Raw genomic sequence first — 27,105 nt, forward strand, 5'->3', positions numbered from 1 at the left:
GTCTCCTTGTATTCGACTCTGAGCTGTCCTCTAACCCTGGTCTCTCTACTTCTCGTGGCGAGGCCCTTGAAACAGTCTTGTGCTCTAGAGACACTGTCACTCTCACCTTCGTTTTTGCGTCTTCCTTTTTCCATCTCCCTACCTTTCTCCCGCCTTCCTTCCTTCTCTTGTTGCCCCAAGCTCCCTCTCTCTGACTTTGTCTCTCTATCCCTTTATTTGCATGCTACCCTATTCCTTTCTTGTCCTCCCTTCCTCTGCCGGTCCCTGCTCCTTCTCTTCTTTCTCCAGTTCCTTCAGTCTCCCCAACTCTCTCTCTCCTCCTTATCCTCTCTCATCTGTCTGTCCCCTCCCTAACTTTCTCCTTTCCCATTTTCTTTCTCCTCCTCTCTTCACTTTTCTTCTCTTGCGCTTCCTTTCTCCGCCTTTTTTCCCTTTCCTCTTGCCTTCTCTCCTCCCTAGTGACAGGAATAGGAAAGGCAGTCTCCGCTACTGTCCCCACCGCCACTCACTAACACATCTACAGCAGCAAAAAGGCTGACTTTTCGGACATTATCCTCCCGACGACCAGTGCCAATGCCTGCCAGGGCCCTCTCCTGTCAGAGGGGGGACAAGAAATTATTGCTAACACCTAGAGGGCCGTCTCCTGCCACAGAGAGGGACAGAGTCAGAATAGGGGAGCTAGGGGTAGTGTCAGTAGATTTACTGACCGTCCTGGGAGTCTGATAGAATAGTGCAGCTGGGGCAGTGTCAGTAGATTTACTGGCGAACCTGGGAGTCTGAAAGGACCATGGAGCTCAGTAGTTTCAGTAGACTTACAGGGAGGCTTTGTAGTCTGAAAGGACAGTGGAGCTGTGGCAGTGTCGGTAGACTTAGAGTCAGGCCTGGCAATTTGAAAGAACAGTAGAGATGGGGTAGTGTCGGTAGACTTACTGGCAGGCCTGGTAGTCTGAAAGGACAGTGGAGTTTAGGTAGTGTTGGTAGACGTACAGGCAGGCCTAGAAGTCTGTAAGGACAGTTGAGGTGGGGCTGTGATGGGAGAGTTACTGGCAGGCCTGGGAGTGTGAAAGGGAGGCCTAGGCTCTGAAAAGACATCTGAACTGGGGCAGTACCAGTAGATTTATTGGCAGGCTTGGAAGTCTGAAAAGATACTTTCACAATTGCTTTATTAACCTTCTTGCTTTCTCAAATATGCTTGAAAATGCACCATTTGCCCACACTTTTTTCAAAATGTTCTCGGGGGAAGGACCCCCTCTGAGCTCTCCTTATGGCATTTGGCTCGCACACTAGCTCCCTCACGAGCGTGCACTCACCCTGATCTTTTACGCCCCGCTATTTTCAAAAGTCACCAGCCGCCGTACAGGATGCCTTAAAAAAGTCACATGACAGTGCTCTGGAAGCCTGCATGTGGCATGACCTTCCAGATGTTCTATTACACCTCTTTTGTGAATGTCAAAAAAGGTTTAAAGTGTGTTCAGCCCATACTTCTATATTTTCCTATGCTATTTGAGTCCTTCGTCTTTTCTGCAAGTGCACTTTTGAACTAGCACGCTGTTATTTTACATGAATTGGGCCCAATTCTTGGCTTGAGTAAGTTTCCAACCAGTTTGAGGGTGAAAGGTTGGATTTCAGTTAGTGAATGCCTACAAATGAACAGCAAGGCAACATCGACATAGGTTTCCTTAATGCAACAGGTGCAGTTGCAAGGAGGACAGAGGTTGTGAGTCGCCCACAGAACTGGAATTATAGTTGTCTTTTAATACCCAACCAAATAGGTGGGTGGCACTTCCCTTGTTTGAATTAACGCCACCGGTGTCCTTTTATGCCTCTTAAATTCATATTTATTACTACAAGTTCATTGTGGTGTTTATGTAGCAATTATATATAAATTATATAAAAATAGCACAGATCTGCCAACCATGTTTAGTAACCAATTATTGTACACAGAAAATAATCATGGTTTGGAAATTGTTTTTTTCTCCAAAATAGGATAATAATACAGAGATAAATATTTAGAAGTGTTCCAATTAAGAAAGAACAAACTAAGAAACAAGAGAATAACAGACTGCAAAGTTTTAATTTGGCTTTTATTTCATTGGCTGGTGTTACTGACTGAGATAAGATCTCTTTCTTTGGAAGTAGGCCATCACTTTACAAGTTTATAATTATACATCTGAACGAAATAGTCTGTGAGAAAACTCTATCCCTCTGGTCACACAGGCATGTTTTTATCAGTGCATATCTCTGCAAAACAGACGCATACGCGTGCTGTCTCTCTTAACAGGAAACATATTTACTGCATCTCATCTTGTCAACTTCAGAAAACATTTGACAATACCCTTCTTAGTATCAGTGCAGTGCACTGCCAAAATCAACAGGTCCGCATTTATGATGATAGAGGAAAGCTTGTGTCTGTTGTGCAAGACAGAAGAACTAGAATCATGGGTCCCGTTAATAGCTGTCCAAAGTGAAATTGTATTCATCCAATGAAGTCCACAAACGCTTTTCCTCATTGTATTTATGTCTTCATTTTTCTTTAGAAGTCAGTCATCCCTCAGCTGATATTATTCCATTAACAAATTCATTTTGGACAGTCAAAAAGAGCACACTGTGGAAATATGGATTTTTCTGATCAGTTATGTCCCCTATCTTGGACCCCAACGGTTTCATGTATGAATCACAAGTACATGTATGTTCCCTCCAGTTCCAGTTATGAAGACGCAAACACATGTGCGTCCATCGTCAACCTGTCCTCTTTCAGATCCGCCACGAATAGGCCGGATATTCCATTCCTAAGTATGAAAGGCCACCGGCTTTATATGGTTCACTTATGCCATTTTACAGTCCAGGCAAGTAGACCCTGATTCTGTCATCAAACTCTTCTTGCCTTCTGCCTCTGAAAGCTCCAGTCTGAGCCTGCATCTGTGACCATGAACCTTGTCTCATTCCCTGCGCGGCTCACGAAGCCTGACATCAGCCTGCTGCCTGCCAAAAACTGTATTTCACCTTCGAAATTATCTGCTCCGTTCCCTGCCCGATGCATTCCTGTCTAGTAGTTTAAGTAAACATTCTTCCAGCTTCCGAGCAAAGGCCCGGCTTCTCTGTCTTTATACAAGTAATTCATAGCCCTATTACTATGGAAGATTTCTACCCACGCATCTAGTGTAGACACTTAGACGCTTGTACACGCACTAACAGTCAGTATAGTCAGTATAGAATAAGATTCTACTCTAAAACGACCTCTCTTTTGGATAACTTAGTTCTTTAAACATAGGATGTTAGATATGATTTGGGATTAGGTTGACTTGACCCTCCAGACTTCTGTCGCCACATGTAGAGCTAAATGTCAAGTCCCCTTCACCCCCTAGTTGCACGTCAATCACACGTCATGCTGCTGCGCGCGCATTTCTGCCAAGTATTTCTGCTGACATTGCGAAATTCTTTCATGTAACCACCCTCTTATGACATCACATCTGATGACGTTCTTCAATCACACCCAGTTACGCCTATTTTTGCTACGTATGAATATATTATCACCATTATCAATTGTTACGCCTCTTGTATTTGCTTCACTGTAATGCCTATTGTATAAAAGTAATTGATTGTCAATAACGTATGTACTTCACTTCCTGAACCTTCGTGGTGATGGAACTTGGAGCAACCGATTATAATCGACCATTGGAATAAAGCCCATTCCGAACCTCTAATACCACGGATTCTGCCTCTTATTTACTGAGCTATTTTATTATGTTTCTGTATCAAATTAAGTCCCGGTAATTAAATTATTTACCACATGAATGGCGCCCGAACAGGGACACTTTCTCATCTCACGCGCCGGCGGTGCGTTGCAGGCCCGGTCTCCTGCCACAGCTGGACGGACAATAACGCGTACCAGCAGGATTTCCTGTATCTCCCTCCGGTCAAGCGGGGGCGACTGAGGCTGCGATCAACACCCAGACGAGGCGGTGAGAAGTGCGAAGTATCCCGACCAGAGCCTAGCTGAGAGAGCAAGATCCGAGGTATACAGAGGCCCACCAGTTTCCGAAGTCCCGAGTCGAGTCCAGTTTCCGAAGTGTTCGAGTCGAGTCCAGTCCGGTTCAAGTTCAGTTCAGTTTTCCGAGGCCTTCCGTTTCCGAGCTACCCGGTGAGTACCATTACTGGGGAGGCGTTCTGACGTGCACATAGGTTGTGCCGGTCAAGACGGGTTTGGGTACACAAATCCGGTCTGCACTGTTTCAGCAGTGTATCTGTACTGTTTAGCAGTATATCTAGTATATCAAGTATATAAATTCAGAATAATTCAGTTAAAGTCGAGTATTATGTTTAGTGATTAAGTTTTCCTTAGATCGTCATCATCATCGTTGCTCAGTTAAATGTTAAACGTTAAATGTTTTAGTACGTTCTGCATATTGTGGTGTGAATGACTGTTCATTATTGTGTTTACTGTATTAAGTTGTTCAAAATCAAGTATCAGATCAGTTTTCAATATGCCGCTCTTTTCGAAATTAAGACAGATCACAACTAGAAAAGGGGTACTCGAAGAAGCTGTTCCTATTCCTCCTAGGGACACTCCAGGGTATTTCATGTATCATAAACACGGCCTAGACGCTATATTATTTCTTGATTTATGGGTAGACTACACTAAGGAACTACCAGAAAGTCAGAGGTGGCCCGCAGCTGGGACCTGGGATGCAGAGTGCATCATGAAAGTAGAGGAAGAGTTATGGAAAAGGAAAGTCAGACAGTCACAGAAAGACGCCATTGAGTTATGGCGTAAAGAATCTCATAGACGTACAGAAAAAGCACTCCGACAGGAAGAGAAAAATAGAGAGAATCCAAATAAAGTCCGAGAAAATCTATTAATTGAAGAAGGTACCCGAGTAAAATCAGAACAAGTAGACAGACAAAGAAATGCCCTTATGAATGGTATGTATCCCCTTCTGGCCGAAGGATTACCTAAGGCTACTCCAGAGATACCAAAAGACTTGCCACCCCCATTATTTCCAATAAAGGTACATCCTAAGGGGCATCCTAGAACCGCAGAAGATGTTTTTCTTTCCTCATATTTAGATGACGCAGCTCCCGAGTATGCTAATCCCGCCCCGCATAGACCGCCTGCCAGGGATATTCAACGCCAAGATCCAGTATCCGTATCTCTACAGCAACAAGTCTTGACACAAGTTCCGGCAAGCACATCTGTTTCTGCATCTGTTCCTACAGCTACTTCTATAGCTGTGTCCACACCTATAGTTGCTGTATCACGTTCAACGAACCCTTTCACACCCGATACCCCAGACGGGGCTACCGGAGGTGCTACCAATATTTTTTCTACGCCACCCAGAATAAATAAACTTACCTTTCAAGAGTCAGCACATTCACGTACCCCCAAACTCATAAATGCCCGTACGCTTAAGGAACTTCTTATAGATTGTAGATATGACCCTGTGCCCGGCAAAGAGGACGAAATGATCATGGCATCATTACGTATCAGACGAGCCGCGGTGTATTTAGGGAAGTTACCAGGAATGACTGCGCATCTAGATAATATATACCATTTTGTCCAAACAGGGCGAGATTCAGAATGTATTAACAGAGCTATGGAATACCAGAAAGTGGAGATACAGGGGGAACTGTTACGTTTCCTCATAAATTGTGTGATCAGAAATCAAGACCGACCGGGGGTAGACCCAGAAGCAATGCAAATTCTTACCAGATGGAGCCAGAATATATCAGAAGGGAGACATGATAAGCAAAATTGTATAATAGCCATGTGCCGAAAGATCCGTAAAGAAATAGAACGCCTACACGAAGAGAGATTGGCGGTAGACCAGTTCGAACAAAGCGAGGAGGAAGGATCAGGACTGCCCGCAGGACAGTCAGACACCATAGCCTATGTAGGTAGAGGAAGATCTTGTAATAGTACTAGATGTTCTATTGACCCGATACGTCCGATATGTCCAGAAAATAACAGGAATTTCCAAACACCTATAATAAATATAAGGTCCCCCGAGCATTCGTTCCAAACCGCTGACAAATTACTCCGAGAACGAAGGGGTTATCATTTTCTCGATTCTAGGGATGAACAAGAATTAGCCAGGTCAGCCGTTCAATGGGTTGATAGTCCCGGAATGTATGGTGATGATACAGTAGCACGCACATTTTTTAATCTCACCCCAGCTGAACAGCGTTTAGCTGGGATTTATATGATTCAACAACTCCTTATACTATATCAGAGTCAGCATTCAGATCCTGGTCCTTTACCTGAAATACTGACTGAATTACTCAAGAATAGATGGAGAGGTTCAGGTACTAAGTTAATTAAAGAAATACTAGAATCAAGAAAGCAGTACATTCTTTTTGTATGCCCAGAACATGTCTCATTGCCCATCAAGGAAAGAACCACGTATTACATGGACAGACAGAATCCCTTACGAGAAGTACACCCAATAAAAGGCGAGGACAATGAGTTTAAACGTGTATTTGTATATACGCCCATATCAAAAATAGAATTGTTAGAAATGAAGAAAGTGGTACCCAGTCATGACAAAGACCCAGCAGGTTTTCACCGAGAAATTAAAGACATGTTACTCATGGGAGAGTATACCTATCCCGACATTATGACAATATTAAAGGTATTAATGCCTGCTGGCATTTATGAAAAACTCAGGGAAAAAGAGTGGGAGGTAGGCGACCAAAAGATAGAATGGTCAGCATTAGAAGCAGAAGAAAAGGCCCGAACTGCAGGAGCAGGGCTTGGGGATAAAACTAAAGCACTACCAGGTTTACTAGTACAGGTACTGCCACGCTTATTAACTACGAAAAAGGAAGATTGGGGTACAATTTCAGCCTGTAAACAGAAGCAAGATGAAGACACTAGTGATTTCTATGCCCGATTTGAAAAATATTTTGGTATAAATAGTGGCATAAAAGCAAGTAGCGAATCATACCCACATCTGTTCGTGACAAAATTAGTTGAAAATTCCTTGCCTCAAGTGAAGAATAGAGTATTAAAATTCGAGAGTACCTGGCAAGGTAACACTCCATCACAAATGTTACAAATGTTACAGTACCATCACAATAGAATTAGAGAGGAAAAAGAACATGAACAAAGACGCATGAAGGACACGAAAATGAAAATGCTAGTCTCCCAGACAGTTCCAGCTGAAGGACATAAAAAGGGTACGACACATTCCGGTGATTCAACCGGACCTGTAAAAGGGACATGCAACTATTGTAAAAAGCCAGGTCATTACGTACACGATTGTCCAGTTTTGAAACATAATATCGCCATAGGTAATACAAAAGAAAGACCACGGCCACCTAGACAGGATCAGAATGAACAAGGAGCCCCGCAGCATGCACAGTCCATGCCAGCTCCACCACAGTCTATACAGTTTGTGCCAGCTGCACCAGCGCTGCCTGTTGCTGCCACACAAACCACGACACGACAACTGTACCAGACTGCACAGTATGACTATCCTGATTATCAGCGATACGCATGAACCAGCCTAGAGAGGGAAGTTGACTTACCCCTTATCGAGGTCCCTGTAGACCAAGAAGGACCTTATGTACATAGTGAATTATTAGGCCAAGATAGAAAATTTTTACTCGATACAGGGGCAAGTCGAACAACCATAAAACGTAGTGAAGTTCCAGGGGCACCCCTCTCAGGCTCACAGAATATTTCCCTTGGTTTTTCAGGAAAACCTATTGTTAATGAAGTGTCACAACCTCTTCCACTTACGATAGGACCTTTGACCCGAACTACAGATTTATTGCTTACTAAATCATGTCCAGAAAACTTGTTAGGTATAAAAACACTGAAAGCTCTAGGAGCTATAATATGTTGTTCTCCGGAAGGAGTAAGATTGTTTTTACGTGATTTTAAAGGTCATTATGTGTCTAGAGACATGGATCCCCGATTGCAGACTTTACCTACACATCTATGGGCACAAGGCCCTACTGATGTTGGTTGCATGAATATTACACCATATCGAGTCACACTAAAGGCAGGAGTGGTACTACCACGAATGCGACAATACAAGTTACCACCAGATGCTGTAGTGGCTTTACTGCAAATCATTGACGAACTTATTGCCCAAGGAGTGGTTGTGGAAACAGACTCCAATGTATGTAATTCCCCGATAATTCCGATTCTTAAACGAACAGATCCGAAGGCCCCGCCAGTATATCGATTGGTTATTGATCTGCGCGAATTAAACAAATGCATTATGCCACAATTCCCTGTGGTCCCAGATATTTCGTCATTACTGACAGCTATTGATTCCGAAGCAACATTCTTTACTGTAATTGATCTCAAGAATGCTTTTTTCAGCGTCCCAATAGATCCGGAAAGCCAATATTTGTTCGGATTTAGTTTAAATGGACGTAGCTTTAAATTCTCACGCGCACCTCAAGGATTTACAGAAAGCCCCAGCATCTATAGCCAAGCACTGAAACGAGAACTCGACAGTATCAACATGCCAGTTAACACTGCCTTGCTTCAATATGTCGATGATCTGCTGATCACCGCGAGAAGCGAACCCGAATGTGAGAAAGCATCACTGACAGTTTTACAATTTCTAGCCGAAAAGGGGCACAAGGTGTCCCCTTCTAAGCTGCAATTCTGTGTCCAGCGAGTTGTTTATCTTGGACACTCGCTGTCCAAGGAGGGAAGGCAGCTTACACCCGACCGCATTCAGTTAATAGCTAACATGCCAATACCCAAGACACAAAAGGAGGTACGGGCTTTCATAGGCCTCACTTCATATTGTAGGCAGTGGATCCCTCAGTATGCATTTCTAGCAAAACCACTCATTCAGTTGACAACACAGGAGGCAGCCACATCGACTGTTCTCCCTTGGACTCAGGAACATACACAAGCTTTTGAAAGCCTAAAGAAAGCTTTATGTCAAGCACCTGTTTTAGCAACACCATGTTACAGTAAACAGTTTACACTCTTTGTTACAGAACGCGAAGGTACTGCCTTATCAGTACTCACACAGGAACAAGCAGGAGCACACAAACCATGTGCTTATTTTTCTAGTACATTAGATCCCGTAGCTCAGGCTTTGCCCGCATGCCTAAAATCAGTGGCAGCAACAGCTTTAGCAATCAGACAAAGCGATGCGATAGTGTTAGGACATCCATTGACAGTTCAAGTACCCCATGCAGTAGAGGTTCTTGTAAATAGAACGCAAACACAACACTTGACCATTGCGCGACTCACTGGGTACGAATTAACATTGTTTCAGCCACATATAGAAATCAGACGTTGTAACACATTGAATCCTGCCACACTTTTACCTGTAATCGGAACAGACCCACTAGCCCATGACTGTATTGAAGTTATTACAATCACGACGAAACCCAGACAAGACTTGACAGATGTCCCATTGTCAGACCCAGACCTGACGTTGTATGTAGATGGTTCATGTATGAGAACAAGTACAGGAGAGTTAGTGGCCGCTTACGCAGTCACAACAGATACTGAAATTATTGAAACAAATTGCATAAATACCTTGTCAGCTCAAGCCGCAGAGCTCGTCGCTCTGACACAAGCCTGTATTCAAGCCACAAATAAAAAAGTCAACATATACACTGATTCACGTTATGCATTCGGAGTTGTACATGACTTCGGCGTGCTGTGGCGAGAGAGAGGTTATTTAACTTCTCACGGTGCCCACATTCAGCACGGACCCCTCATTCATGCCTTATTAGATGCAATACATCTACCCACTGCAATATCAATTATGAAATGTAAAGCTCATACGAAAGTTATTGATATCATTTCTCAAGGCAATGATCTAGCTGACAGAACAGCTAAACAGACTGCTCAAACTCAAACATCCGACATGACAAAGACAATAGTCCCGACGCCAACACATTGTATGACGATTAAAGATCCTACTCTTGACGTAATTGATATACAGACACATGCTACACCAGACGAAATAAAGAAATGGACTGAATTAGGAGGGATCCAAACGGATCAGGGATGGATGATGAAGGAAAAGTCTGTGTGGTTCCTTCCTGATTCAATGGTCCAGGTTATAATTAACACTGTACATAGTCCCGCACATCTAGGAGAAAAAGCTATGCTAGATAGCATTCAACACATTTGGTTCAATAAACATTTACGAGCAGCAGCCAAACAAAAAGTTCGTACCTGTATGATCTGTTGCCAGTTCAACCCAGGAAAAAGCGTTCCCGTAGAACAGGGTGGATTTCAGCCTCCTGATCATCCTTTTGAAGTCCTCCAGATGGATTATATCCAGATGGAACGATGTAGAGGATTCAAAAATGTTCTCGTAGTTGTTTGTGCTCTTTCCCGTTGGACGGAGGCATACCCGGTTTCAGATTACACTGCCCCGACTACGGCCAAACAGTTGGTTCGAGAATTCTTCCCACGATACGGTTTACCACGTGTTGTCTACTCAGATAACGGCCAGCCGTTCTCATCCGAATTAATGAAACACGTTTCACTTTTGTTAGGCTATCAGTGGAAATTCCACTGTGTCCGACATCCCGAGGCAGCAGGTCTCGTAGAAAGACATAATCAGATCCTGAAAATCAGATTGTCCAAAATATGCAGAGAGAAAGGTGTCGACTGGGTAGTAGCATTACCAGTTGCACTCTTTTACATGAGAATGGTAGCACACTCTCGAACAGGGCTATCCCCGTATGAAGTGATCTTCGGCAGACCACCAAATATGTGGGGGACGCCTATACCACGCAAAATAACTGATATTGACTGTAATATGCTGACAGATTACTTGGCTTCCTTGATGTCTGCACTACAATCTTGTCGTTCACAGGTAGCTGCAGCTTTTCCTGACAACACTGAGGTGAAACCTCATGACGTAGTCCCGGGGGACCTGGTCCTCGTGAGGAACTTTGATCGAAAGACTCAGCTGGATCCTAGGTGGAAGTCGCCTCAGCTGGTTCTGCTCACCACAAGGACAGCCGTGAAGATCGAGGGCAGAAAAGGCTGGATTCATTCAAGTCATATCAAGAAATTTCATGGACTATCAGCGGATGTGAATACCACACCTCGTGTGTCTTCACCCATTGACTCAAAACTTCCTTTTGTTGAAAAGAGTAATTCCGAACATTATAAACTAAAGCTCAGGTCCAACCAGTCAAGCAATTTGATTGTTTAAGTCCTCTCTGAGGTGAAGCGGTTGAATTGTCTCTGACATGTATCCCTTGGACCTGAATAGAGATAACACCCGAAAAATGGTGAAACGACAGGCGTACTGTAAATCACTGCGTAGTCATTGCATAGTGACGTTATTAATTTTGTTTTTCTTAAGTCTTTTAATAATTACTGCAAGTATATTGTTGCACATATATTATCCTATTTCTAGACATGTTTACAATGTTACTGCTGAACATTCTTTTAGTGAATTACCTCCGTTTGAGTTGTCTTATAGATTTGCGCTGCGCAATAACACGTTTATCAGTATGTTACATCATTCCCATCAGGTTAGCAATGCTACAAATTGTTGGATATGTGGCCGACTCCCTCCCTATCAGAATTATAAAGGAATTCTACCTCTCTTTCCATACCCGTTCACACACAACGGCTCCTGTGGAGCATGGTTTAGTCTAATTAATTCTCTAGATTCGAATTCTGCAGTTTATCAAGATAACTGGGTATGGGGAAATTTGAACTTAGTTTTGCTTAAAGTCTGCTATCCTAACAAGGAGGGACTTCCCCAGAGAACAGGAACTGATCTAGAAAATGAAGTGTATGGATTAGGTAATTTTACGCTTAATCTTATGATCCTAAATGTCGAATCCGAAGCTACTCCAATTTTGCCCGCTATGTCAATATTTCCAGTAAAAGGTGAATTATGTGTAAGAAAGAATGGTTCCATAAATATGGGCCATAGCAAATGCACCACTGTAGTAGAATTTAGTGATCAAGGCAAGTCTACATTTAGAGCTTCCCGCCATTCTTATTTCATATGTGGTCAGACGGCATATGTACGTTTGCCTCTAGATTGGGATGGTACTTGCTACATTGGATTCCTTTTGCCACCTGTTTTCTTAGCTCCTCCTGATTATCACAGAAATACTCATTTAGTATATAATAGAGTAAGGAGAGATCTCCCGATAGTCGATTACACTGAAACGGCATGGGAAAAATACACAGATTTCAATAAAGGTCTCTTTCCCTATATAGGTACCGTTACTAATAGTAAGCTGATACGTAGATTAACTAGAACCCTTGAAGCAGTAGTGAACGAAACTATTTCCGCCTTAGGCAATTTAACAGAAGAGCAGTCTGCTATGCGGATTGTTGTGCTTCAAAATCGTCTTGTCCTTGACGTCATCCTGGCCGATAGGGGCGGAGCTTGTAGGGTCATCGGATCAAGCTGTTGCATTTTCATACCAGAAAATTCGCCATCTGTATATAAAGCCATAACTCGCCTTCATAAGATTGTAAGCCAGATACACCAGAATCCAGGTACCTGGACTTGGTCCGGTTGGTTTTGGAGTGTATTATCTACCTTTGGATGGAAGGTCCTATCTTTCCTAGGTATTGGCCTTCTCATACTATTCAGTTGCTGTCTATGTCTACAATGTGGACCAGCGATCTGTGGTCTGTGTGCCACATCGTGTATTCCACCACCAGGATTTCATTCATCACGGAAGAAGAAAGAAGAACAAATGATGCTATATGAACAGATCAATGGATTGATGAAGATTGATATCTCTTAACGGGCAAGTAGGGGACAAGGAGGGAATGTGGAAATATGGATTTTTCTGATCAGTTATGTCCCCTATCTTGGACCCCAACGGTTTCATGTATGAATCACAAGTACATGTATGTTCCCTCCAGTTCCAGTTATGAAGACGCAAACACATGTGCGTCCATCGTCAACCTGTCCTCTTTCAGATCCGCCACGAATAGGCCGGATATTCCATTCCTAAGTATGAAAGGCCACCGGCTTTATATGGTTCACTTATGCCATTTTACAGTCCAGGCAAGTAGGCCCTGATTCTGTCATCAAACTCTTCTTGCCTTCTGCCTCTGAAAGCTCCAGTCTGAGCCTGCATCTGTGACCATGAACCTTGTCTCATTCCCTGCGCGGCTCACGAAGCCTGACATCAGCCTGCTGCCTGCCAAAAACTGTATTTCACCTTCGAAATTATCTGCTCCGTTCCCTGCCCGATGCATTCCTGTCTAGTAGTTTAAGTAAACATTCTTCCAGCTTCCGAGCAAAGGCCCGGCTTCTCTGTCTTTATACAAGTAATTCATAGCCCTATTACTATGGAAGATTTCTACCCACGCATCTAGTGTAGACACTTAGACGCTTGTACACGCACTAACAGTCAGTATAGTCAGTATAGAATAAGATTCTACTCTAAAACGACCTCTCTTTTGGATAACTTAGTTCTTTAAACATAGGATGTTAGATATGATTTGGGATTAGGTTGACTTGACCCTCCAGACTTTGTCGCCACATGTAGAGCTAAATGTCAAGTCCCCTTCACCCCCTAGTTGCACGTCAATCACACGTCATGCTGCTGCGCGCGCATTTCTGCCAAGTATTTCTGCTGACATTGCGAAATTCTTTCATGTAACCACCCTCTTATGACATCACATCTGATGACGTTCTTCAATCACACCCAGTTACGCCTATTTTTGCTACGTATGAATATATTATCACCATTATCAATTGTTACGCCTCTTGTATTTGCTTCACTGTAATGCCTATTGTATAAAAGTAATTGATTGTCAATAACGTATGTACTTCACTTCCTGAACCTTCGTGGTGATGGAACTTGGAGCAACCGATTATAATCGACCATTGGAATAAAGCCCATTCCGAACCTCTAATACCACGGATTCTGCCTCTTATTTACTGAGCTATTTTATTATGTTTCTGTATCAAATTAAGTCCCGGTAATTAAATTATTTACCACAACACCAATAGGGTTATTTTTCCAAAATAATTTGAGCAGGTTAGTTCAGTTGAGGGGCACTAAAGAGCCCTCTGTGAGTAGAAATTGCAAATCCCGAGTCAATGAATAAGGATGCGAATGTACTTATGTATGGTGGATTATTTGCCATCATAAAGCTAGAGTTAAGGAGTTAGGGTGTGTTACAACCTTCCAGACTAGCATATGGAGATAAGATATGGAGGATGCACTCTAACTGATGTACTCAGTCAATGCTGCAGCCATTTATCAGACTAGAGGGTGAATTCAATATGGAGACTCAAATCGTACTGATAGCATCCAAAACGGAAATGAAACAAAGAACAAAATCACAAGGCATCCTTTGGTTCAGTTCCATGACCTACAGCATCACAAAGATCCTCGCTTTCATCAATAGTCATGGCCCCTTGATATACCTCTGTAAATATACCTCTATAGGTTCTGTGGGTCAAGTAGTCTTATAGAGACAGAAAATAACTCCACAGAGCAACCCTTCTGCCATTTTGGAAAATGGCAGATCTATAATGATGTGTTTTAGCCATCATATTGGTAAATTATTTTAATATTGTTTTTGTTTCTGTTTTTCCGTTGATTCAAATTCATTAACATGAGTAAAGCAGGCGCTAAGAGGAGATCTTTACTTTCTGACAGAGTGTTAGTAACTACAAAATTGTAGGGCTCCTTCAACAAAGAAAAATGTGCGATATGCCAAACTAATTCAATTTAAAAGCTAACATCAATCGATGCTGGACAGAAGAAAGTTTGAGATGCTGCAGAAATACAGCAAGATGAAGTTCACGAAAGATTGAAACTGATGGGTGAAGAGGATCAAATATTTTATCATTGTAACAACAAGTGCTGCAAGTTGTATATAATGGAAAATACTACAACAACAGTTGATGGACAGAATGCAGAACAATGTCATACATTCACCCAAGTACTGGTCCTAGGATGCTTGATTCCGGTCCAGGGAAGGACCGGAATCAAGTTCGGGCTGGACTGTTCCCAAGAGGCACAGGGTCAAGACTGATTTGCATATGGCCATGTCTGAACTGGGGTTGCGTGGTGAGCAAAATAACGATGGATTAAACCCAGATCTGTGACTGGGGGTGAATGTTTTGCCAATGTGCAACATTCTGTCCATCATCTTGTGTGTTTTACAGTGGAAAATAGCCTGGAAAAAAAACATTAAAAAGCAGAAATCAGTGAATAACAACAAGAATCCGTGTCTTCTGAGAAAGAAAGCCCATCCACTTAGAAGATCAATGGCTACCCCTAGTCCACCTCCAACAACTGATCAGATAGCAGAGGATATTCAATGTGCTATCTGTGGGTTAGCCAGAACAAGGGCCAAATGAATTAATGAAAGAACAAAGTGCAAAGTATGTAAGCCTCAAAGGGCAATCATGTTTTTATCTGCAGCTAGTTTCTTCAAAGATGAAGTTTTCAGCCGAGTAGCTGATCTAAACAGCGAGGTAAATGTATTTGCATTGGATATATGTGCCCACCCGAACTGTATGCGTACATACATTCGAAAATATGAATATACAATGAGCTCCCAGCAGCAACGTAACCGCCAGCCTTCAGTTAAGTTTACAGTCTCTGAAAAAGCAAATTAAGTTTTAAAGCCACTCTTGAGTGCTGGCTATGGGTTCACACTCAGTAAGATCAGAGAAATAATGGTCAACATTGATGTAACTGTATTGATCCAAAATAATGAAATGAAGATTTTTCTGATGAGAATGTACAATGACAGAATTCATTTTTGTCAGTCTAACAAAAAGAATGTGCCACTTATGGTGTTCTCAGCTGATATGACTCCTGAAGTTCTTGCTGCCAAAATAAGATCACAGGATACAGTAAAATCAGCAGGAACCATTTTAAGAAATGTCCTGAAAAATTTAGATTTTGGACTTAATTACAAATTTTGTGGTGCCCCAGAGCTCTGCAAATCATGGGAGTCAACAAGAATGCCTGATGATGTCTTGACATTTTTTACATAATTGTTTAATATCAGCAAGGAACCACTGTTACAAACTAAAGTTCTTGAGTTCGGAACAGAAGCCGACAACACTGTTGATGGCTTTGAAGATATGAACGAAGAAGTGGAAGGCAATCCCATAAACCAATGTGTTTATGCTGTGCTAATGTACTGTCTTTTTCAAATCATGTTTTATGAATCACATCATGGCAAAAAGAAAACTCCGCTACACATTTTACTGCCCAGGCAATCTATGACAAGTGCAAAAGCAGAGAGGTGATCACTTCAATAAGTAGGATTAGTGTATCAACAAATTATAATGACATAGTACGGAGCTGGAACTTGTTAGCACATCATGCTGTAAAATCTTGTGAATCTGACAGTCAATTTACCAGGAAATGATTTACAATTGCTGCTCTTATTAATTTTGATTTTGGATAAGCTTCTTTGTGTGGAACATCCAGCACATATGATACTGCCATGGTGCTTTTTCAAGACTGTACCAATGGAGTATTTGCTTGAAAACAAGCTGTATCAGGTGTAGGCAGAAACAAACCAAGCTGAAAACTTATTCAACTGCCTTGCCAATGTATGCAAAATCACCACAAGCCGTCAACACATCCCAGTCTACCAGAAAGTTTTAAAGTGGCTGAGGGCATGGATCTTCTTCTACCTGATGCTGTGGTCCGCAAAGCTGATTTAACTAAAAGTATCATATCACTTATTCGGTGCGGATTGAAGGATCTGGAAAAAACAGTTTCTCTGTGGGCTGCAATTCATGCTCTGATCTCCCAGAATGCCGTCTCACTGAAGAAGGTTGGGTTTTTACCAGTAAAACAACCTCCAGTCACAACCTATGCAACTGTATACATAGCGCTGAAAAAATTCCAAAATGTGCATGCTCAGCTTGAAGACCAGCCTATCTTGCTAATTTTCTGCTATGCAGGTGTTTTCCGTATTGTAGCTGACGTTATTATGAGCAATCCAGTAGAATGTGATGATCTTTATCCAATGAGAGGCGTTTTCCACAAGACAAAAGTTGTGTTGCGGTGTGCAGGAAGTTATTTCAGGGGATGCTGCATAGACAATGTATTTATTGAGGCTGAGTCTTTGGAAGCAAACCTGTCCAGTCAGCATTAAGTTGAACTCATTATGTTCATTCATCGCAAGGTATGCTCATCATATCTGAAGCTATAGAAATATTGTGTTGGAATGCTTTCTGGAAGAAGAATGACAAATTATTTTTTGCTTATCTTATATCAGTAGTGAACAAGGCACAAGGTGCTGTACTTAATTCAAAAGACATAATGCAAAGCCAGGCAATGTTCAATATGCTCAGTTCAAAATCAGAAAACCTGAAAACCAAGTTCGTAGAGTTTATCAAAGAATGTGAAGAAAAATCAGACTTTGCAAGTACTGGGGAAATGGTTTACACATGATAGCGCTTGTGAAAAACTTGGTACATGCTGATGGGGAACGTGATTGCACTCTGGAGTCACTGATTACTGTGTTTCATGACCTCGATTGCATACATTACCTGAGATATGGGTCCTGGTATTTGGAAAGAGTGAAGAAGCTGGAGGTGGAAAAACCATACCTCTACAGAAAATTCATCCAAAGGCATTTTGTGGTGAAAGACAGAGAGGGAAGTTTCAATGCTGTGGCTTCAGATATAAAACTGGAACAGATGATACAGAGATCACAGAAAAGCTCTAAGGGAATTGTTGGTCAGACACGTAAAAATGAATATGTTGCTTAAAGGCCGCTAGTTTACTATGAAGTCGGCCAAATATCTTTTTTTCACAGTACTTCTACTGCATATAAAGTGCACAGAGTAAAAAGAAAGACATTAAAAACAATCTAAAATCAGTTACATTAATAAAACAATATTACAGTCAGTTCCAAATACATTAAAAAACAATTACTAGTTTCTTTAAAATTCCAAATAAATCTTATATTATTTCACCCCTAGGAACCTGGAAAAGATAGGTGTTATAAACTGCTGAATGGCGACTAATATAAATACATTCACATCTTAAGTGGACTTAGGGCTCCCAAGCTATGCAAGCGCTCCTCCATTTCATACAGGACCAAAGGAATAAAGCCAACACAAAACATACAAGTGGGTCATTACGTTTTTTAAACAAATAAAGTGCTGGGCGACATTGGCTAAAATTATATCAATGCAAAAGAGGCAGGATGTACCTTGGCCTTTGTTCTTTGTAAAAATAACAAAGAAAGATTAAATGAAGATCAGACTGCTCAGAACTACCATAACAAGGGCACGCTGTTAAATCACTAAGCGAATACCTTTTTGTTGGAAACCCATCATCAGATTAGATTAAGTCAGAACCTCACCAAGATGAATCTATGTTGCTAATTCCCCACCCTTTCTAAATACGAGTAGTACCCTTACATAGTGGACGGCGTCATTTGATCTAACCTTACAGGAGATTTAAAATAGTTTTCTTCTTTTCTCTCGTATTCTGCCTTTAATGCAGATATTGTCTTTAATCTAATTTTAGGGAATTTCAAGCAGGTACTAGGGTTTGTATACAACTTGGCCAGCCCTAGAGAAGTGAATATGGACTTTACACCCTGGAACCATATGTACTTATGTGCGTTATCCAGTGATAAACAATCTTTTATGATCGTTTGGATTAGATTGACAGTATCCCTCCTCCAGATTGAGGGCCATAGTAGGATGGGGGCAAGCCTAATACAATCCGACACATATGGTGAACATAGTTCGATATGGCAATTTTAATTCTAACAGGAGCGAGGAAGGGCCAAAAACCTTTTTAGAAATCCTTCCTCTAGCCTTTGCAGGGAGTCTGTTGTAACCATACCTCAGACCCCTGCTCCATACATAACAGCATGAATAGTCTTCACACTATGTACCTTTTTTATTGTCTGCATGGGTTTTGACCCCAACTTTCCCCCAGAATCGTGTCTCTGGTCGACAACAGCCATGTTGTGCTGTTCGGGTCTAGAAGACTGGTACCGGGAGCACTGAGAGCCTAACGGAGGCCCGTTCCGGTGCTTGGAGTCATATTTCCCAAACCGTTCACAGTGTGGGGTATGATTTCAACATGTTTGATACCAAACATGATAGGATTCATTGCAGCCAATTTCGAGCTGGTCATCGCGTAATTACACGGTGCCCCTCTATATGGCATATGGCTGCTTCACTTACAACCTGGGAGAATGGACTCCATAGGCTGTAGGGGTGTCCTGCTCATGCAAGGACACCCTCACACTGAGAAGCAAGCACCCTGCCCTCAGGGTTTCAGAGGCCTGCTATAGGGGTGACTTATAGGGCAGTGACCCTAGATATAGGAAACCTATATCTTTCTTAAATGGTACTGGCACCAGCTTACACAGACTGCAGGGGTAGGCCTGTAGTTACAGTTTGAACAGTCTACCATGGGTGGTAATACATGGTTCAGCCCATGGGGGACCTCTGGGGTACCAATGCCCTGGGTACCTTAGTACCATATATTAGGGACTGATAAGGGTACCCCAGTATCCAATCTGTGATGAACCTAAGTACGGAGCATAACAATTTAGAGGAGAAAGCAGAGAGACAGGGGTCATGATTAGCAGGATCTCAGTCAGACTAGTCAATAACAGCTTAGCACCACGCAAAAAGTGGGAGTAACCATAAAAGCAGATGCTACTTTCCTACATTGCCGTTTTCATTACCATTACTCCAGAACTTCATTACCCTCATGGCAAAATTCCACTCTGAGATAGCTGCCATATATCCTTGTAGTGAGGGCTTCAGAGTAGCGAAGACAGACAAACTTTCATCAGCGATGCAGCTGCCCTCTACGCACTCCCTGGCAATGCCACACCTTGCTGGGGAGCTAGGATAATATATCATAGCTTCATGTATTAGTAAACTACTTTGAGCCTATTTACATAAGGTAAATGTGGATGAAAAAAAGAAAGACATTTGCAAACTTCCATGGGCTATTGTTAACACATGTTCAAGCCATTGACTGGAGGGGGATCAGCCAAAACAAGCCAATGGCTGAAAGCGGCTATCCCAAAGCCCATCTCTGCGAATTATATAATGAACATTGTGTGTGGTGTTGACATGACCTCTGGCAGTCATCTAAACTATCTGTAGCCAAAGTATAAATTTGGAAGAGTTTGCGAAAGGAACTCTGAAACAAATGTTAACTGTGTTTTAGATGATGATCATGATTGTCTCAATCCTAATGCCATACTGTGTATCAGTAGTGGAGGTGTCAGTAGTTTTCCCAAACGTACAATCAAAATTAATGGTAAAAAAGCAGAACTCATGGTGGATTTTTGTTCTTGGTATAGTATAATCAGTAAGTCATTATCGGAAACGAACTAGAAAAATGAGAGTTAGTTACCACCTGATGTGTAAGTGAGTTGTTTGGTTAGTTTTGTGCTGACATACAGGTTGTTTCCAGAATAGCTTATGGCAAGATCTATGATGCTGCCAAAGGAGATCCTATTTTGGGATGGCCTCATTGGCAAGAATTAAGCATAGGGTTATATCCCAATACTGTACCACCTGTCTATACAACGAGCGGGTTGTGTGATTTTCAGAGTGTTTTGTGCCAATTTAGAAAGATTTGTTGGATTTAAGCACAAAATGGTTTTGTTGGACAATGCAGTTCCGATCAGATCAATCAATCAGGGGAATTGTAAGCGTGCTAGTCACCCGTGAGGGTCTCAAGGCACTGGGGGAGGGGGAGAGGGGTCAGCTGGTCAGTTTTAGCCGAAGAGCCAGGTCTTGAGGGACTTTCTGAAGGTGTTCAGGGAGGGTGCGTGTCTGATGTTTGCCGGTAGCTCGTTCCATGTCTTGGCTGCAATGTGGGAGAAGGATCTTCCGCCTGATCTGGCTCTGAGGATGCGCGGGGTTTCGGCCAGTGCAAGGTTGGAGGATTGGAGGTTTCTTTTGGGTATGTAGAAGTTGATTCTGTCGTTGAGGTATTCGGGTCCGTTGTTGTGTAGGCATTTGTAGGCGTGGGTGAGGATTTTGAAGGTGATTCTTTTCTCTACGGGGAGCCAGTGGAGTCTTCGTAGGTGTTGGGTGATGTGTTCTTGTCGGGGTATGCTGAGGATGAGTCTGGCTACGGTGTTCTGTATGGTCTGTAGTTTGCGGAGTAGGGACTTGTTGATGCCGGCATAGAGCGTGTTTCGATAGTCCAGTCTGCTGGTGATGAATGCGTGGGAAACAGTCTTCCTTGACTCTGGGGGCATCCATTTGAAGGTCTTACGGAGTATGCGGAGGGTGTTAAAGCAGCTGGATGTGACAGCGTTGACCTGTTAGTTCATAGTTCATGGTGAGTGAGGAGTCGAGGATGATCCCCAGGTTCTTGGCGTGGTCTGCGGGGGTGGGTGGGCTCCCAAGGGCGGTCAGCCACCAGGTGTTGTTCCATGTTGAAGGGGTGGTTCCAAAGATGAGGACTTCTGTCTTCTCGGCACTGTGTTTCAGGCAGCTGTTGGTCATCCAGTCTGCGATGTCTTGCATTCCTTTTTGGAAGTTGAGTTTAGCGGTGGTGGGGTCTCGGGTAAGGTAGATTATGAGCTGGGTGTCGTCAGCGTAGGATACGATGCTGAGGCCATGGTTTCGTACGATGGCTGCCATAAAGATATTGAAGAGGGTTGGGCTCAGTGATAATTCCCTGTGGGACTCCGCAGGTGATTTTCGTAGGACCGGAAAGGAAGGATGGTAGTCTGATTCCTTGGCTTCTTCCAGTGAGGAACGGTCGGATCCAGTCCAGGGCTGTAACTTGTACGCCGGAGTTGTGTAGTCTGATGACTAGTGTGCGTTGAGAGACGGTGTCAAAAGTCGCCTATAGGTCGAGTAGGATGAGGGCTGCCGAGTGTCCTTGATCCAGGAGGGTGCGGATGTCGTCTGTGGCGGCGAGTAGGGCAGTCTCCATGCTGTGGTTGCTTCGGAATCCGGATTGGGAAGGATCGAGGACGGAGTTCTCTTTGATGAACCGGGTCAGTTCTCTGTTGACCATTTTCTCTGTGACTTTGGCTGCAAAAGGGAGGAGCAAGATGGGCTGGTAGTTTTTGAGGTCGGTGGGGTATGCGGCTGGCTTCTTGAGTAGGGGCCTGACTTCTGCACATTTCCAGACGTCCGGGAAGGTGCCTGTTTTGAAGATGGCATTGATGGTGCATTGCAGTTTGGGTGCTATGGCGGACGCTACTCTGTGGTAGATGTGAGTAGGGCAGGGGTCGGTGGGAACCCCCGAGTGGATGCCTTTCAAGGTTGAGGCAGTGTCTTCGATAGTGATGGGTATCCAGCTAGAGACGGTTGGTTGGTTGTTGTCCTTGGGGGGCCGGGAGGACGTTGTGGTGTCTGGAGGGTGGTCTGTGAAGTTGTCATAGAGGCTTTTGATCTTGAGGTGGAAGAAGGTTCCAAGCTTGTTGCAGAGGTCTTGGAACGGGGTGATGTCTGTGGCTTCGCTGCGTGGGTTGGTGAATTCCTGGATGACGCTGAAGAGTTCCTTGGAGTTGGTGGAGGATTTTGTTGTGGATGAAGTTCCTTTTGGTGGTTCTGATTTGGTTGTGGTAGTCTGCCAAGGTGTCTTTGTCAGTGCTGTAGTTTTCGGCTGTCTTGGTGTTCCTCCAGTTCTTCTCCAGGCGTCTGCAGGTGAGTCTGGTTTCCTGGAGTGCGGTGGTGAACCAGGCGGCTTTCCTGGGGCGTTGTTTGTCGGGGTTGTGTAGTGGGTTGAGCTAGTTTGCACAGTTGGAGATCCAGGTGTGGAGATCTCTGGCTGCGCTGTTGGTGTCGGAGGTCCAGGTGTGGCTGTCCCGGGTGAGGGTGGAGTTAAGTTGCTTGTCGGTTACTTTGCTCCAGTTCCTCCGTGGTGGGCGTGGTGTAGGTTTGGATGCTCTTACTTTGTTGATGGTGAAGTGTACGCAGTGGTGGTTGCGTTGTGTGGTTGAAGTGGATGCTGTTTCCGGTGGCGAAGATGGGGTCGAGGGTGTGTCCTGCTCGATGGTTCGGTGTGCTGACGAGTTGTTTGAGTCCGATGTTTGCGAGGTTGTCCTGAAGGGTGGTGGAGTTGGGGTCGCTGGGGTGGTCGAGGTGGAAGTTCAGTTCTCCAATGAGTATGTAGTTCGTTGATGCGATGGCGTGGGTGCGTTGAAGTCCATGATGGTGGTGGCGAAGGGGTCCCGGGAGGTCTGTAGACGAGCATTCCACGGAGTGTGGCGTTGGGGGTGGTCTGGATCTTGAAGTGCAGGTGTTCAGCGGAGAGGAGGGTTTCGCTGGAGGTTGTGAGGCAGAAGGTGCCTTTTGTGGGTGATGGCTAGACCCCCTCCTGGGTGGTTGGGGGGGTCCTTCCTTTGGATCTTGTATCCATCCGGGCAGATGAGGTGTTGGTCCAAGTCTCTGTGAAGAAGGCGATGTCGGGCGAGAGGGAGTCGAGAAGGTTCCAGACTTCCATGGAATGCTTGTGTACGGAGCACACATTGAGGAGGATGCATCTCAGGGTGTCTTTGTTGTTGGCATCAGTGGTGTTGGAGGCCGGTGTGTGGTGAGGGTCAGGCGGCAGTGGAGGCAGGAGAAGTGACCGTGGGTCATGTTTGGCGAGTCCTGTTCGCAGGATCGAGTCTTACGGGGTTGAGTGCGAGTCATAGCAATGGCGGGTCGTCGAACCAGGGTTCCTGGTGCTGGCTGCGGTAGGGACGGGGACGGGCGCAGACGGGCCTGCCTTAGGCGCGCCTTTAGCGCACCAGCGGCACACCCGCTGTGGTCGCGCAGCGACCACCATAATTAGGGGAGGGCCGAGCAGCTGGGAGGCGGGAATGGGGGCGGGAACTGCAGGAAAAAGAAAACAGAACAGCTGGGCACAGAAGGGGAGATGGGCACAAGTAACAACGAGAAAGGACAAAATACACAATGTTTAATGCTGAGACAATGAGCGCACACAGTAAAACACAATATCAATCCTGAGACGAAGGGAAAAAGAAAGCAATTACAGGGCAGAGATACGAGATACCGGTTGGGGCAGAGAGCGGTCTTGAACCCTACCTGGGTGGGGCTCGCAGTGCAACAGAGCACAGCGGAGCTTCTTGAGAGAGAGCAGGCCTCGGACCGAGGGTCTGGGGTCTAGCTCGCGTTCCCTGCAGCGGCCGCCATAAGTAGGGGAGGGACAAGCAGCTGGGAGGCAGGAGCGGGGGCGGGAACGGCGGGAAAAAGAAAACAGAATGGCTGGGCACAGAATGGGAGATGGGCACAAGTGACAACGAGAAAGGACAAAATACACAATGTTCAATTCTGAGACAATGGGAGCACACAGTAAAACACATTGTCAATCCTGAGACAAAAGAGAAAAAAAGCAATTACAGGGCAGAGACACGAGATACCAGTTGGGGCAATGAGCGGTCTTGAACCCTACCAGGATGGGGCTCGCGGTGCAGCAGAGTACAGCGGAGCTGCTCGGGAGAGAGTATGGCTCGGACATAAAGTTCGCAATGTACCCCTTACTTACAGAACAAGACTCAAAGAGTTCTTGAAATATTTATGTGACAAACAGGTTATTCAACCTTTTGAGTCATCATGATTGGTTTCACGTGTTGTAATTTCTTTTAAGCATTCAGGTGAGCTTAGATTATCGGTAGATCTTAGAAACCTTAATAATCAAATATGGATAGATAGATATCTATTACAGAATTTGCTTGAGTTAGTTTCCAGGTTATCTTGATCTATTTGTTTTCCACTTTAGAACTTGGCAGTGCTTATCATCAAGTTGAGTTGGATGAGGAGTCCAGACATTTTACAGCTTTTGTAACTCCTCAAGACATGTTTCAATTAATGGAATGCATTTTGGGTTAGCCAGTGCAACATCTGTTTTCAGACAGTCAAGGAAATAAAATTTAGGAGGCATTGATGGTGCCATTGCATTTCAGGATGATATTTTAGTATTTGATAAGAGTTTGGAACAGAATGGCTTAACTCTCAAAGAGTCGAAGTGTCAATTTAAATGTGAAGAGGTGGAATATTTAGAGGATTATATCGCCAGAAATGGGATAAAACCTAAGCACAACCATGTACAGGAAGTGGCAGATGCTCCTGTGCCACAAATCAGAGTACAGTCACTATCATTTCTGGGTTTAACAGAATTTTATTCAAAGTTCATTGACAATTATGCTGCCAAAGTAGAACCTTTAGGATGCTTGATGAAGAAAACAAAATTAATTTGTATTGGGTGTAGAACAACATAATTCTGTCATTGATCTTAAAACTGAATTGGTAAATGTCCCATTTCTTAGATCTTTTTAATTTGACAAAGAATGTATTGTTGTGGTGGATGCAAGTGGATGTGGTCTAGAAGCAATTTTGTTACAGAGAGATACGTCTAAAGAATGGATGGTATCTTATGCTTCAAGGACAGTCTGAAATAAACTATTTTGTCATAGTGAAGGAATTTCTCAAATGTACTTGGACAGCTGATAATTTTTGACAATTCTTATGGGGTACCCGGTTTGTTTGAAGACCAGACCATAAACTGCATGTGTATGTTCTTTCTCCAGGAGGGGGGAGGTGTTTGACTGCTAGATTCGCTCTTTTGGCAGCAAAACTTCAATCTTATCACTTTAAGATTGAATGTGTGCCAGGGAGAGTTAATGAGCATGCTGATTTATGTCACATTTGCCGGTGGCATTGAAGTTGGATGAGGAGGATGTGGTGGAAGAATGTGAAATGGCATATACTGTGGATGACATCAATGGTTGGAATAACATGGATAATGAATCAAGTGTGGTTTCTAAGGATATGTGGTTGAGTCAAATGGATAAGGATGTTGAGATGAACTTGGTTTGTGATTCCTGTGGTTGGCCAGAAGAGAGGAAGTTGAGTGGAGAGGTAGCTGTGTTTTGTTAAGTTTAGGATGAAATTATGTATGATGGGTTCTGTCTGTTTCATAGTGACAAGGTTGTGCCACCTGTCAGTGTGAGAAGGAGAGTTTTTGCTATTGGTCATGATGGCCATTTTAGGATGTGGCAACTAAGAGGTGACTACGTGAAATGTACTGATAGCCTGATATTGACAGGATGGTTGATGAGTGGGTGAGAAATTGTAGTTTCTGTTCTAATAGTGACAAAACAGCTAAACCTTTTGCAACCACATGATTGCCAATTGAGTTTGCTTTGGGTCCATGGAATAAAATGGAGATAGATATTTTAGGTTCATTTTAATTATTCCCAGTAAATAAACTTTTGCTATAGTGTTAATTGATTATGTTTCTAAGTGGCTTGAAGTTACAATGACAGAGAAAGTGAATTCTAAAGTTGTGATTGAATTTTTTGAAAATGTATTCTGAAGAGAAGGTTAGCCTGAGGTGATGGTATCTGATAATGAGCCTTGGTTTGTGAGTAAGAGGTTTGAGGCGTGCCTATTGAGATGTGGTATTAGACAGAAGAATACTGCTAATTATTATCCCCAATTTAATGGCCAAGTTGAGAGGTTTAATTGAGTGGCCAGAGAATTAATTCAGTTAGCTGTAAAGGATGGATTATCTTGGAGAAAAGCTTTACCGAGGCCACTTTGCTGTCATATTGCACCATGCTTAAAATGGTTACTGGATGTTCTCCATTTGAATTGCTCTGTGGAAGGAAGCCTGGTACCAAATTGGCTCCTTGGTGGTTAAACAAAAGTGGTGGAGAGTCTGCGGTTGTTGGTTACAAATAGATTTTTAAAAAGTGTAGAACATTATCAAGAGAAGATGAAAGAGATGATGAACAGGAGAAGAGGAACAACTTCAAAATTAAGATAAATCCTGGAGATTGGGCTTTTATTGAAAAAAACAGGGGTGTCAGGTAAAGAGTTACCTCAATGGTCTGATCCTATGAAAGTGGTAGGAGTTTATGGTAGATCGGTGAAAGCCATTGGAGGGAAAATTCAGAAGATAAGAAAAATTTCTGTTGGCAGAGGTTCTGAAGGTGGTAAGTTAAATTAAGTTGACCATCCTATAGTTTCAGATATTGACGAGAGAAAAGTATTCTTGGACGTTCCTGTGCTAGAGCAATTGTGTAAGCCAGATGTTAGTGGTAAATATGAGTCTACTCCTGAGAGTGTGGATGATTCTGCAAATGCTGGTGAAGGTTTGAGAAGAAGTTCATGTCTGAAAGGTTCACCTGTACAATTTCAGGATTACATGAAACATTGGCTG

The sequence above is a fragment of the Triturus cristatus genome, chromosome 2_1 (genome assembly GCF_964204655.1).
Source record: "Triturus cristatus chromosome 2_1, aTriCri1.1, whole genome shotgun sequence".
Classification (NCBI taxonomy): domain Eukaryota; kingdom Metazoa; phylum Chordata; class Amphibia; order Caudata; family Salamandridae; genus Triturus; species Triturus cristatus.